Below are 15,113 nucleotides of genomic sequence, written 5' to 3' on the forward strand. Positions count from 1 at the left end.
CTGGACAAGGGACAATGATTATTGAATTCCTGGCTCTGTTTTCAGCTTTGGACTGACTAGTACGTTTATATGATAGAGAAGTCAACCACAGGCTGCCTAATTCATACTTCCAGCACTGCATGTTCCTATTATTTTGTGTAATAATATATAATTTACTTTATAAAGACTTTTCTCATTCTATTTTATCAGTGGTTCACATATAAATTTAGAAACAAGTTGAACATCAGGACTTGTAATTTTTGTAAGCCTCTGCTTAGAATATTTCCCCTGTCCATGTTAATTATAAATTGCATTCATCACACTGAAGATTACTTATTTGCTTCTTCTGTTTATCTGTTTTGCCTATCTGTAATACCACAGTGGGTATGGCATGTACAATGGCAAGAAAATGACCCTTGTCAAACAAATAGATGGTTTGCACACAGATCAAAAAAGCAAAACCAAAATATTTGCAACATAAATCGTATTTTTTTCTTTCCATCTTTTGTTTTCCTACTGTTCAATATGAATAAAAAAATCTAAACTGTTACCAGCAATAATTCTGCATATATTCCCCCAATAAACGACAATGTGATATTTCATAATGTTCCTTCCTGCTTATTTTCCAAGATCTGAACTGAATTTTTATTTCCCCATAAGACAAGAAACTGGATTTTAATGTCCTCAAACCTTAAGTCAGCTTAGTCTGATTGGATTTTTTGATATGTAAATTTCCCATTCTTCCTGTTGTACTTGTTATTGACATATGATATCTCTGTCCATGGAAAAAAAGAAAGAAAACACTGAAAGTGGTAGCAGAAGGAAATGCACTAAATGTGAAGGAACAAGTAACAGTCTGCAAAAGGCAGGGGTGAGCAGGGCTGGTAAGAGGCCCCATTTTAACAGTTCAGTCCTAACACAACACTAAAATGTCACCCCAGAAAAACACCTCAAATATAATGATGGCAAATTTTTCAGTGGTACTGGCAGGTATTTGCTTTCGGGTTTTATTCAACCAAGTTACCAGCTTAAGGGACCAAGAGGGAACTGTAAATAGCACTTAAGTTCCCAGAGTGTAATTTAGCCCCAGCAGAGAGGTTCAAATAAGCTGTTCCTAGCCCATCTGTGTTAACATACAGTTAAGCTCTGAATCTCCTTATCACAGCTTGTTTCAGATGCTGAAGGTTTACATTACTTCAAAAGGCAACTAGACAAATTCATGTAAGAGCTATTGTATGTAAGACAACCAGTGCAAAAGATAGAGGCAGGCACAAATGATTTAATAATGGATGAGTATTCTTCACTTACAAACTTCCCTAGGCAACCACTTCTTGGCTTTTTTGATAATAGGATTCTGAGCTGAGGTGTGACCCAGTCAGGCCACTCTCATGTTCTTGCGCACCAAAATAGCTGAGATGGCACATACATGTTACTTTCTGAGGAAAGTTCCCCAACACAAGTTTCCTCAGTGAAAGTGTGTATGATCAGTAGAAAGGCTGCCCACCTGATATGGTAAAATGGCTATTTTCTACTTAGTTGCATTTGAGAACTATCAGCAAAGCATTCTTAATTTTCATACAGCTCTTCTGGATGGATTTGATTTTACTAGCTGTAGGTACCTTCCCTGAAGAAATTGTCTGATACCTACCTCTTGAGCACAGGCCTCATAATTAGAGTACATCCAGGGACTGTGACACCTGGATTTTGGTCAAGTCCCACAAGGTTGGACAATACAGTTACTACTCCCACAAAGAGCATGCTAGTCTAGAACAGGAGGTTCCCATTTTGTAAAGTATACAGAAGGAGAGGTTTTTTGTTTTGTTTTGTTTTGTTTGTGTTTTTTTTTTTTTTTTTTTTTTTCGTCTGAGTTGAAAGCTGGGATCCCAGGACTACAGAACTACAGATTCAAGCAGGGAGGGAGATCTGGCAGGATTGAGACTCTCTTGAGAGGCAAGGGAGAGTACCCTGGTAAAATTCAGGGGTGTGACTTGCTCCCAGCCCACTGCTGACATGCACTGCATTGAAAAGGAAGAGAGGAAAAGTAACGAGTGTAGACAACAAACTCTTGTATCTCTGTGGCCTTGGGGATATATGGAAAGTCTTTTAATGTCTTCTGTATGTGCCTCTACATTTAAATCGAGAAAAAGCACAAGTGGAAACCAAGGCCTTCTTTGCTGAATATTTTTTTTTATGATAATAATTTCCTATTTAGAGCATATATCTTTTGAAAGGTTTCTCACATTGCTGCTTCAAGGAAATTAAGGATGGTCTGTTTCCCTGAGCTTGGTACCACTGAAGTGAAAATCACTGGAGAGAAGGGGCAAGGAGGCAGTGGGAGGACAGCTAATAATGACAGAGCAATCTGCATTTTTCTGTGGAAGACAAATAGGAGATAACCACAGCAAAAGGAGGATTTAACTGTGAACAATGTTTGCTTAAACCTAGAGTAATTTTTAGCTATGATTGCTTGATTTCCAAGCAAACAGTTTGTTGCCAAATTAGAACAGTTTGCATCAAATTACCTGAATATGATTAGAGTTAGAGGTACATTAGGATATTAATATTTGTAATAATTACTAAGCTTGATTTTTTATGACTGCTTTGACATGTAAGTAATAACTTTTGTGTTATTTTGTTTTTGCTATGGACGTCTATTTCAATCACAATTTTCACAAGGCTTTGCTTCACTCATTAGCTGTGGAGGTGCTCAGGCAAAATGCTGCAAACCCAGCTAGGTCTAAGCTTTCTCTTTCCTGAATTCTAAAAAGCTGAAATCTCCTTTTAAACAAAATGCCTGTCTCAGCATCATTACATTCCTGTTACTTTGCACTGAGAAGAGATTCAATATTATTTCAAATATATATTAGTTTACATTGCTTTGTTCCTCTCATTAAGTCCTGACAGCCAGCACAATAATTCATAAATATGTGTCTGAGGACAAATACAGGCCTGATATTAAACTCATTCAATTGAAGAAGGGCCTTCCTATAAAACACCAGATCAAAACAGGCCTTTTGTGGACCTATAGGTACCCACTGTTGCAAACAGTAAATGAAAGAGAATAATTTTCACCAAATTATCTTACTTCTTTAACATTAGCTGTGGGATGATACTAAAATCACATCAGCCAAAAAGAGCAGACTTTATGTCAGAGATATCTTTCACCAGGTGAAGTCAGAAATTAGATTTTTTCATTTAGCTTTCTCATGTGTTTTATAATGTTTTAATAGATATTTCATGTCTTTTGTTGCTGTTGTTCACAATAGTGTTTGTATGTACCAGGTGGATAAATAAAGGAATAAAACCATGTTAATTACATTTTTATAAGTATAGCAATGATAACAATGGAAGAGAACAATTGATCTTGCAAGCAGATTTTGGGGTTTCAGTAATAAATGTTAACAACCCTCAAAAATCATTGTTCTGCATATAGAGGAAAAAAATTAATTTATTACCAAATACTTTTCATTTTATGAAGCTGTAACCATACCAGCAGCTAACCTGCCATTTGGCCTTTGTGAATGAGTTGATAATCTAGATACTGATGCAAATCACCAGCCAGAAACAACAATGTTGTCATTTAAGGATGTTTGGTGGAATAAATATATTGATATGATTATAAAATGGGACACACAGAAACCAGGTCTGCAGATAGATAGCCTGCAATTCTTAGGAAAAGAATTAGAAGCAGAGGTCGGAGTCCCTTACAACTATCCCTTCTAGGCATTACAATGTTATCGTGAAGGTAAAATAGGGTGAGTGTAAGTGGAGATTATTTGGATTGAAAAACAGTGGATTTTTGTCATATTTTTAGCAGTATATGGATTTTATTTTATGTTGTTAGCCTGAATAATTTAGATTATCTCAAGAGTGAATAATAAATTTCAGGAATTTTCCTTTTTCATTAAATGCTTTTCTTAACTGCAGGTCTGCCCTTGGATCCCATTTAAAGTTTTAGTTGGGTTAATATTACATTAGGGCATACAGGCTAGCCAAAACACAGCCTCACTTAACATCTGGCAAATAACTGAGCCAAATAATGAACCTAAAGCACTCCTTGGTGTAGTTTCTCTTGCAAATATGTGAAAGGTGATGGAGTTGTTTTATGAAAAGGAAACCAGCACATATTTGAGAACAGAGAAATTACAAGACAAATGGATTTTAATGAAGAAATTTCCTTTAGGTGATGGATGACTGGTCCTCATAATTATTTTCAGGATGAAAAATGACTTTCTTAGAAAGCATTTAAAGAGGGACAGCATTCAGGATTGCCCCTGAGGTGTTCTAGCACAGATCTTTTCTGTTCTGTTTTCCATTTCAGGTCTTCTGTTCATCCGTGCTTTCTCAATACTTTTGCTTGGTGGAAAGGAAGAAATAGATGAGTTGAAAATCACCTAGTGCAGACTTTCCTTCTATAGAAGAGGTTAGTAAAGTGAAGCTTATAAAGTCTTTGTAAAAAGGCTGCATACTTATAGATCATATTCATTTTGTTAAATGCAATAAGGATTTTCATTTAAAATAATTTTGTTCTTGTTTCCCTTTGCCCTCTGGAAACAACCATTTTGGAAGTCCTTCTCTCTTTGGAAGATCTTAGATATTATTTATTTTTTTTCACATCTCCCATGCTTTTGAGATAGCTGCCACTTCTCTGTCATTGCTCCCACCCAAGTCTGTATCTCTTTGAACTCAGCAGGACATCATCAATTTAACCAATGCGAACTCAGTATGTAATTTTTAAGGTACCATTTTTTTTTAATTCTGTGGCACTTCTAGGTCTTTTATTGGCACATGTAACTCAGGACCAGTACCTCCAAATATACAAGATTTTCTTAAATATTTATTTTCCCTTCATAAAACAGATTCTACAGTAAAATTTGGGGTAGTTTTGGATAGGGGGAAAGGAGAAAAGATGGAATGGGGGAAAAGAGTTTGGTAACAGGAGGACATCTCATATACAATTAAGTAGCTGTCTCAGGACTAGCTTTACACATTGTTCTTTCTGGTCAACCTTTCAATAACACTATATTACTTTCAGAAAAAATTCTGCACTTTGGAGGATAATTCTGCCTGCAGGTGTAATATTAATTCTTTTCTATTTTTTGCAAACCTCCCTCATTCCTTTATGACAGCTTGGTTTCAAGTTTCCCAAACTTCCACAGATTCTTTCTGACTTACGTTTTTTTATCCTACACCCTTATGTCTGTATTTTTTGGACTGAAAATTATATAATTCATGGCAAATCAAAGAATCTGGAAGCAGCACAAATATCTCAAAAAAAAAAAAATGGAACAGAATCTTCACCATGTTGGTGTTAATTCTGACTATATTCTGTTCATAAATCATTAGGGAACCTCATCTTTTACTTAATAGTATTCTATGAAAAATGATGCCAGTAAATTGCTTCACTCTATAGACTTGGGGCCAATAGGAGTAACAAATCACAGACTGTGAATGTTAAAATCTCCTTCAACCCTCATTATGGAAAGTTTTGCTAACTACTGAAAATCTGTTACCTACACCTAAAGACGTGATCTTCAGGGCCAACGCAGGACATTTTGCCACTCAGTGAGAACACAAAAGTGGATTTTTTCCTTGATATCACTGGGGTAAGTCTTTACATACAGGCCTGCCTCTGGCCATACACTGGGAGTGGCAGAGCTTACAGAACCAGTTTAGATTTGTGGTGGAGAATGTCTTCTCCCTCAAATCCTGCCAAGAGATATACATGTAGATAACAGAGGCAAGAAGGCAAGCTCTTAGCAGATGTAAAGACAAAAAGCAAGCAAAACGCCTTTATGGGAATGGCCTTTGCCTCCAGCAGATCTCAGAAGACCTGTTGGTGTACAGGGTGGGACCCTTCAGATCTTCTTGTAGGGGAGCTGAATCTTTTCTGAAAGGAAGTTTGCCCTGCCCTGATCACAAGAATTACCTGTGAAACAGTCTGTGCAGTCTGGGAAAGCTGCATTACCTTACTGTAGATCTCATAAACTCTATACAAGCTGACGTCTGGATTTAGGAACCCTCAATTTTTGTGTAAATGTCTTTTATAGATTAAATAATTGCCCTCTGAAGAACCCCAGTAGAAGTCAAAGGGAATAGGAATCACCATCTACAAAAGATTAAAACAAAATTTCAAGTTTCTCAGCCAAGACATTTTGTAGCTTCTATGAGCCAAAAAAAGTTAGGAAAACTTTCAAGAGGTGAAACCATTTCCTGTTTTGAGCCCTCCTGTCTCCCAAACATCTTGTTTAATTTACCTCAAACTTTCCATTAAATTTCTACTTTGCCAGAATAACAAACTTCTGAAATTTCAAGGAGTTTCGTTTGGTCTGGTAAAAGGCAAAGAGCTAAAAAATTCTGTCCAGGAGTAAAAACCTGCTGACAACTTTAGTATGGAGAGAATATAAAATGAGAAATCGACCACAGTGAACCAAGAATATGGGTTGTGTACACAATGCTTATTTCTGAGCAGTATTTTCTTGTGTCATTTAGACTGATGTCAGAGTACAAAACCAAAGTTTTACTTAGATCACTCCTCAACACTTTTTACTACCACCTTGAACAAGCATGTCAGGGGAAAAAAAATGCCACCTTTCAGTTTCTTTAGTGCTGCTGTGAGAAGGAGTTGATGCCCCCATGATTTACATAATCTCATGGAGATATGATTATTCTTAAAATTTATTGATAGATTTTATTCCTAAAATCGAGTAGCACCCTCTACTGGGCAGTTCCTATTGATCTTCTGCCTCTGAAAATAAAGATGTATATCGCCTTAAGTGAAATAATTGCATGATTATCTAGACTGGGAAATTCAGAAAATGAGACATTAATGTAGAAATGTCAGGGTGAGTGCAAGAATAGAAAAGCATAGAACCACTGTGAAAAACTATATTCTGTATTTTGGGGTTCAACTCTATGAATTTCAGTGGAGTTACAGAGTTGGCCACAACTTTGTGGTTAGCTTCATATTTAGATTACAACAGAAGCTGAAAGCCAGTGTTCCATATTTTGGCACAGATATTTTCTCTCCAGATCATTGAAGGTACACAGCTTTTTTAGAAATACTTGAAAAGTCAGCTCATGGTCCCTTCCAAGGTAATGCAAGAGATGCATATGTTGATTCTGCAGCATTACTGAAGTGCTGTGGTTTTAGAAGCTTATGCACAGCTGATATTCAGGACATGGACATACATCAAGCAGAGAAACTAGACAGATTGCCCTTCCTTTCACTCCACTTCAGAGCCCTTTAGCGGGTTCTTTCAAGGTTGAGAGAAATTTGTCTGTTACTGTTTTAGCCTCCATAAATGCCTGATATCATTTGCTCACAGAACCTGGCAAAAACCTCTGTCTGATCTCTCCCAGTTGCGCTCTCTCTGTCTCTCTCTTTCTCTCTCATTCTCTGTCTCTAAGGAAGCTTCATCTAAATGGCCATTTTGTTCTTTGTATTCCATCTCCCTTTCTGTCTCTTCCCAGGAGTGCTCTGACATGACTGACAGAAGCACCACATCAGAGACTAAGGACAGTTTGTTAGAAGAGCAGCTGTGCAGGAATGACCTGGTGATGTGGCACTTGGCTGAGAAACCGATCCTGTGAAAGCCAGCTCTGAACAGCACTGAAATCAGCGAGTGTCTTCCTGTCAGTCTAGGGCAGCTTGGATCAGGCCCATGTTCACATCTGGATGCAGTTTGTTCAAAAGTACCTTCACTATCCCACCTTTTATCTGGTATCACTTTTTACAGGGGTAAAAGAAAGCCTCAGCCTTACATCTGATGCTCCACTGTTTCATGACTCTTTTCCAGTAATGAGATAAATATGTGACTTTCTCATCTCTTTAATTTATTGCTGCTGTGGATTTAATTTTTTTTTCTCTGCTGTCAGTATATTAACCTCAAAGAATGTGCAACCACTTATTTCAAATGCATGAGTTGCTTTCAGTGATTTGGTGGGGGGCTTTTTGTTTTGTGTTTTGTGGGGGTTATTTTTAAGCAGGAATACATGCGTTTGCCTGGGCTAAATATACTCTCTTACAATATTGTCTTAGAATCAGATAAAAGCATACCTGGGGGAAGTGAACTCCTTGGCACACCCGATAAAGAAAATTTTAGTAGAAAAAATCTAACTTAAACATTTCTGTAAATCATAGCAGGAGTTAGTCTGTATTTGGTAAATTCTGCACCTATCACATGGAAACCCATGCAATTATTTTGGAAAGTTCAATTTCAAGTACTCAATAGTTTCTGTGAGAAGATTTTATTCTCACTAGTGCACAGTTATAGATGACAGAAGGGGCAGGAGGACGATATATTTGCTCTTCATGGCTGGAAATCTCTCAGATTTCAAAGCTGGAGACTTTTAGAAGCGGCTACTCAAATGTATCATGGAGGAGATAATACCCTCTCTGTTTGCCTTAAAAATGTGACCCATGAGTAATGTCAAAACACTTTTCTTTTACTGAAATATGAACTGATCCTGTAACTCTAGCTTTACTTAGGAAAAAAATTGGTTTGTTAAAGAATTCACACAAGCCTGTTTTCAGTGGTTGTAGAAATGGGTGGGGAATACAAGTTAAAATAAGGTACAATTTCATCCTTATGTAGAAGATTTTGGTAACACCCACAGTAGAACTGAATTATATTTTTGTATTTAAATTGCAATACTGACATGTTTTTCAAGGCAGATGGTACATATAATTTTGTATTATCCTTTGATGTTAGTATACACTGGTAAAGAATTTTCAAGAATACATAGACTTCACATACTGAGAAGAAAGGTTTAGAATATAATAGCTCTGAGTTGGAAAAGAAAATCAAATAATGAGATTTTTCTGTTAGAAGTTGGAAATTGGCAGAAATTCCTCACAAAACTATTCCATTGCACACTTAACCTGCTTGTACCTGTAAGAAAATCAGAATATTCTTGTAATACGTTAACCATCTATCCCAAAGTGTTGTGAAACATATTTGTCTCCAACATTTCCACGTAACTCTTTTCTCCTGGACTTTTGAAAGTATTTTTATGTGTACTATAAATTGAAATTATTTTATTTGAAGCTGTACAGAGGAAGAACATTTTTAGTCTGCACTATGATTTCAAAGTTTTTGTTCCTTATAATCCAAAGCAGCCCTTTTCAACTTTTACACCATTAATGAAGAGAAATTATAAAGAAAATACACCACCTTTTGAAACTTCCAATACATGTCATTTTTTTGGAAATTAAACAGTTTCAAACATTAATATTTTTACTGTAATAATATATTTTTAAATTACAGCATTAAAATTAATATTAAATGAAATTTTGAAAAGAAAATTTGTATTTATTAGCTCCTCAATCTTAATTAAAACTATGTATATTTTTCAGTAATTTTCCTAGATTTTGCTTTCAGGCAAAATTTCTGGTCTCCTTTACACAATCTCTGGACACATTTTAAATGGGAGAAATATAAACAAATTTTGGAAAAGGCTTACTGGACAGGACATTTCTATTTAATAGAATAATAAGGAAGTTATGGGAAAGTCGGGAAACACTGAGGACAGAACCTGAAGATAACTGCTGAAAAATTTGGAGAGGGATGAAGGTTTAAAGCTTTTAAGTCCTAGACACAAAAAGGAGATGGTGATATAACTAGTAGGCAGGTGAGTAAATTGAAAAATATAATTAATAATTTAATTATAAAGAAAACTTGCTATCAATAAAAGCTTCTTTGTGTGAACTGAAGGGAGAAACTAGAGTAAGAGAAAATAGAGGGCAGAAGAGGTTGTAGTGGGTAGACCAGAGCAGCAGCTGGTGACTGAAATTATGCTGAGACAATATATATCTCCACAAATAATTTCCATATGTTAGCATCTTTTATTTTTCTTCCAAGTGCCTACCAGAACATCCTTCCTTTTATGTTTCACCTTCATACAACCGTTTCTTCTCTGATATTTATGCCCTGCTTGCCAATCCTCCTTCTCTGACCAGAGTTCATGAGCTTTCCTATCTGATCAGAATGGAAAAGGCATATTCACAGGAACATGGAGTTAGCCGTGCAAGCCACCTCACCCTGAGGCTGTGACACACATCCCATGAAGAATCTCATCTGTGTCCTTTTCATGGATCTGACCTGAAATGCAGCAGCACAGAGCTCATCACTTGTCATGAGAAGTGATCTCTCGCTTCAGCATCAAACTTGTTCCCTGATTTTACCCTTCTTGCTTCCAAATATTAGATTGACTCAGAAGATGTTGCTTAAATTATGCTTATCACTTTTTCTTTAATATGAGGAGACACAGTCCAAACTGAAGGTTTCTGAAGAGCTATTCAGTCAAGAATGCTTTGCTTTCCTATGATAATGTCCATTGGCATTCCCCTCAAGCATCCCTCACAACTTTCAAGCCACACATCCATGAAGTTATTGCTCCAGACACTCTTAGTCCAATGAGTGGAGAGTTGGGAACTCCATCCCTGAAAATGCAGTGGGAGGTACCCAGCAACTAATGAAAACAACAGTGGGAGGAGGACTGTTCTTAGGGACTAATATCTGTAGGGGGATAATCACAGGCTCTACACACCACTGAAGCCAACTGCAAAGGTCTCAGTGCTTTCAGTGGGGGAGTGGATGGTGTCCTATGGGCAGGAATAGTGTGACAATGCTTAGCATAAACCAGCCAAAACAAGTCGTCAAATGGCGTAGGTGAGCTCTTTGTATGGGCAGAGTTTTATGGGCTGCTTGAGTCAGCTGTTTTGGACAATTATTTTTAAAGGCAGCAGCAGGCACTGAGTCACATTGGTACATCTGAGTTCCTTGCAGAACAAGTTGCTTTAGGCACCCTCTGTGCCTTGTCAGCCTCTTTTGCACCCTACTCAAAGGACAAGATTGCAGCTAATGTGCTAAATACATTAAGGAGTCATAGCTTATTACCAACGAAATTTGGGATCATAAAATGCAACAGAAGAGCTGCTGTTCAGCAAGACAGCAACTTTAGCAGCTCAATATTAATATTATGAACAGTATCAACCATAAACACATAATAGCTTTTACTTTGGATACTTTACCAGTCAAGACTTTAAACCAAAATAATCCCTGATACTTAAAAAAAAAAATCTGTTTAAATTGCCATGGAAGTCTGTCTGATATGTAAGAAAATACATATAAACTGCATTTGGTTGATATGAAAGAAATAACCAACTGGCACTCAGTGCAGATGGATATAGGCTACAGAAACAAGATTTTGCTAACTTAGTATTCAGCCTTCAAAATTCAGGACAAATTTTCCCAAACTGCAGCTGCAGAAATCCTCACATTTGCCAGAAAACACCACTGCTTTTATGTTCCCGTATTCTTTATACATATAATTTTCAAATTATGGATCTTACTAATCCATAAATACTACTTCAGACGAAGCAGATAGGTGCAATGCGAAATGCAACAGTGATTGCTCACACAGAAAGCAAAGGGATTTTTAAAACTTCTGCATAATTGAAAGTCCATTAGGAAACACAGCAAGCAGAATGGCATGCTGTAGTACATCCTCCCCCCCCCCACCCCCCTACTCCTGCAGAGTGATGTTTCAGGATGGGGAAGATCATGCAGGGGGAGCAGCTGTTTGGAAAAACCCTCTTGTCTATACGACCAGGAAGGAAGTGCTCCTTTGGGAATCTTGTCCAGGTGTAGAAGCAGAGGAAAGCAAAAACGGGGGAAAGCAGCTGCTCTCTATTCAGCAACTGAAGTGAGAAACCCATGACATGAGCTAAAAATGAGGGTTCTCCTGAGAGAGGAGAGCCAAGCGTCCAGCCAGGACACTCTTGCCTCTTTGCCAGAATATTTATGTTCATGGTGCAAAGAAGGAGATGGTGTAACAGGGAAGATTCAGACAGACAGATCTTACTGAAAATAGATCACTCAGCACATATTACAGGTGTTAATTGTGACAGGAGAGCACTTTTACTCACGGCTGTAAGTACAGAGGATGCCCAGGGGTGCCTGTATGTGACAGGAGCATCCCAGTAGAAATACATTCCCCTTTGCTGCTCTGTAAATACACACCTGCTTATTCTACCTTGACATCAAAAGTCCTTGAAGGAGTATAGCTATAAGCCTACAAAGGCCATTTTAGTGGGTTTTTTTTTTTTTTTTTTTTTGGGATAATACTACTAGTATAAAATTGTTAAAAACTTATTTTTACAGAAAATTCTTTCCTGTAGCATATCTCTTACCACACACTGCATAAGCCTGGATTGGCAGGAGTCCGAATAGAAGCTTCCTCAATACCTACACGGTTTTCAGATTGGTTTTATGAATTGTTGGTATTATTTGGGTACCTGTCAGCCTTTCAAAATACTTCCATTTCAACCGGAGGTCTGCTGGATATACATGTGTGGAAATAGACTTGTGGGAACCCAGCTGCGAAAGGAAATGGAGTTGCGGGAGGCTGCAGCTTAGAGCAGGACAAGGGCACTGGTAAGCACGAAGTGTCCTGGGGCTGACAGAATAGGTAACCCAAGTGTGTGTGGATGTGATGCAATCCCAGCTCTGCCTGCAATGTAGGCATGCCTTTGTAGTGACTGCTTCCCACTCTTAACGCTAAAAAGCTAAAGAGTGGCGTCTACAAGTCTGCCTGCGGGAAAGAGAGAGAGAGGGACTCATTAAGTGTTATTATCTTCTGAATAGACTTGGTCAGACAAAACAATAGGATAGCTGAAGCTTAGGGGAAAGCTCTTCTGTGACGCATTGGGGTCTACATCATTAGCATTTCTTCAGTGACAAAGGGTAAGAAAAAAGGTCTGTTACAGCCCTTTGAAAGCAGAAAGGCCAAAGAGGTGAATGCAAGGACACATATGGGGAACTGAAAGATGGATACGAGGTAGGAATGGGAAAGGCTGCTCTTCCAGCAGTGAAATTCTTCAATCAAATTATTTGTGACTGAAGAAGCAGAGAAGGAATCAGGTATTTGGACATCTACAATAAAGAAAAGAAGCAGTGAAACTCAAGACAAGAAGATATGAGTAATTTCACTTGGACCAATGTATTTCCCATGTTAATAAAAATACAGGAATTCTTGGGATTTCCCTAAGTGTATATATCTTCAAATACTGCATGGACTTACAGAGTGAATGTAAAACTTGGCATGACAAAGAGACTGGTGCTGTGGACTAAGATCCAATGGACAGTAGAATGTGGTGATTGTGGGTGGCACAGGGCTGAGAATAACCTATGATTTAATTTGCATGATGAGTAAGAGAGTGGGAGAACTGATAAAGAGCTCAAAGATAACATTTAGATTGTGGAGTGCTTAGACTGTGGAGTGCTGAAGATCATCACACTGGTACTACTGGAGATCTGGGATACAAAATATGATATTTTGTCAGAGTACAGTCAGGAGCTCCATGAAAGAGCCATAAAATTTGAATACTAGTACTATTCAAACTTAAACAGTGTTCACAACAACATTCAAAATGACATAAGAGAATTACAAAGTGTAGGAAACAGATATGTGCCTTATCTACTATTAGCACTCAATCTGTATTTGTTGGTTTTGACACACTAACAATCTGTGAAGGAGGAAATAGAAAAGACTAATATGCACTGCCTAATTTCACAAGAGAAGGCATATTAAGAAGACAAAGTCCACTGACTACGTATTAGTTTCTCACACTCAGGGTCTCTTTCATTTATATCACTGCCTCTGACAGTTGAGAGACTGAGTCCATCTGGAGACAAAATCTTCACCACTGTGATCCTCCTCCTCAGATCTTCTGCCTCTCAAGGTATCTATCCACAAGTGCTGCTGAAGGACATTGCACCAGCACAGACTAAAATAAAGACTTTGTAATGAAACAACATAAGACTGTTTGAGAAAAGATGTCTGCCTAGCATAACAAAGAGGAAGGAGGGAGGAAAAAAAGAAAGCATGTTGGCAAGACAGACAATTGAGGGACGTGGCCATGCAAGTGGTCTTGAGGGGAAGGGTCTCATCATGCTGCCAACCACCACGCTCTGCACAGCTTTTGAAGAGCAGGACTGTGCCTTCAGTTCAGCTGAAGTGGACTGAGGGACCCTACTCACTGCCTGCCTAGTGAGGATATTGTGTGAAAAGCACTACAGCAGAAAAAGGAGGGTAGGCACATCTCAAGTATTTGGGCTGGTTTACAGCAAGGCTGCAGTTCCCTGGTTCAGTAGGTGGTTTCACTACAAGATGAAGTGAAAGAACTTTAGCTCTTCCACTTTGACAATAGAGCAAGGTCTCCTAAAATAGCAATAGTTTCAGGCACTTAATACAAACATGCCATTTGTCAAAATTTTATTTGCTTCACAGAGATGATTGATGAGTATGCTATTTTGTGCTAAATATGACAACTTTCTGGAACATTCCTTGTTGATGACCATGAACTTTGCTCCTTGCAAGGCCAGTTGAGGCTGCAGAAGTGTAATGAGTATGTTCTTAGTGGTGACATTGACATTATTACTTCTGGATAACCCTCTGCTTCTAGACAAATATTTGCCTTTTAAAAATGGGAGGAAAGGCCTTGAATGTGCTTAGAACTCTTTGTCAAATCAGTTGTCTGAAAGCCAACTGTTCTATCAATTAATTTTTGTTTACATACAGGAAATTTTTAGCTGTGTCTAAGTGGACTGGCTATTCATTTTGAAGGATAGGAAAGGTCACTTGAGTACTTGTGGCAAAGATCCTTTAATAGAATCCTGAAAAGGTCATTTCATATTTGAAAGAAAAGCTTTTCACTGGCTGCTCGATCTTGTTTGGAGACAGCTGACATCAGCAGCATGTGTAAACCCAGAGGACCCTCTGTTAAATATATTTGTAGAACTAAGGAAAGTGTTTTGAGTGAAGAAAATCTTTCTAACCCCTTTTGGTACCTATTTCCCCCCAGTCTAGGATGCTCTGCAGCATGGCACATTGCAAAAGCAAAGTAGCAACAAAGCAACACCAGTTTTTGGTTATTCCCAGAAGAAGAATCAGAAGGTCCATGAGACAGAATGGATGCAGTCATTCAATGCATAATGCTGCCTCTGGTTCTTGCTTGTTTAATACACTTTCATGCAACTAATTTATTATCTGTCATTTCCTCACAGGCCTTCAAAGGCTTAAAATCTTTGAGAGGGCTGAAGCATCACATGCCCTGCTGGTACCAACTT

This window comes from Cinclus cinclus, chromosome 3 (assembly GCF_963662255.1).
Source record: "Cinclus cinclus chromosome 3, bCinCin1.1, whole genome shotgun sequence".
NCBI lineage: Eukaryota > Metazoa > Chordata > Aves > Passeriformes > Cinclidae > Cinclus > Cinclus cinclus.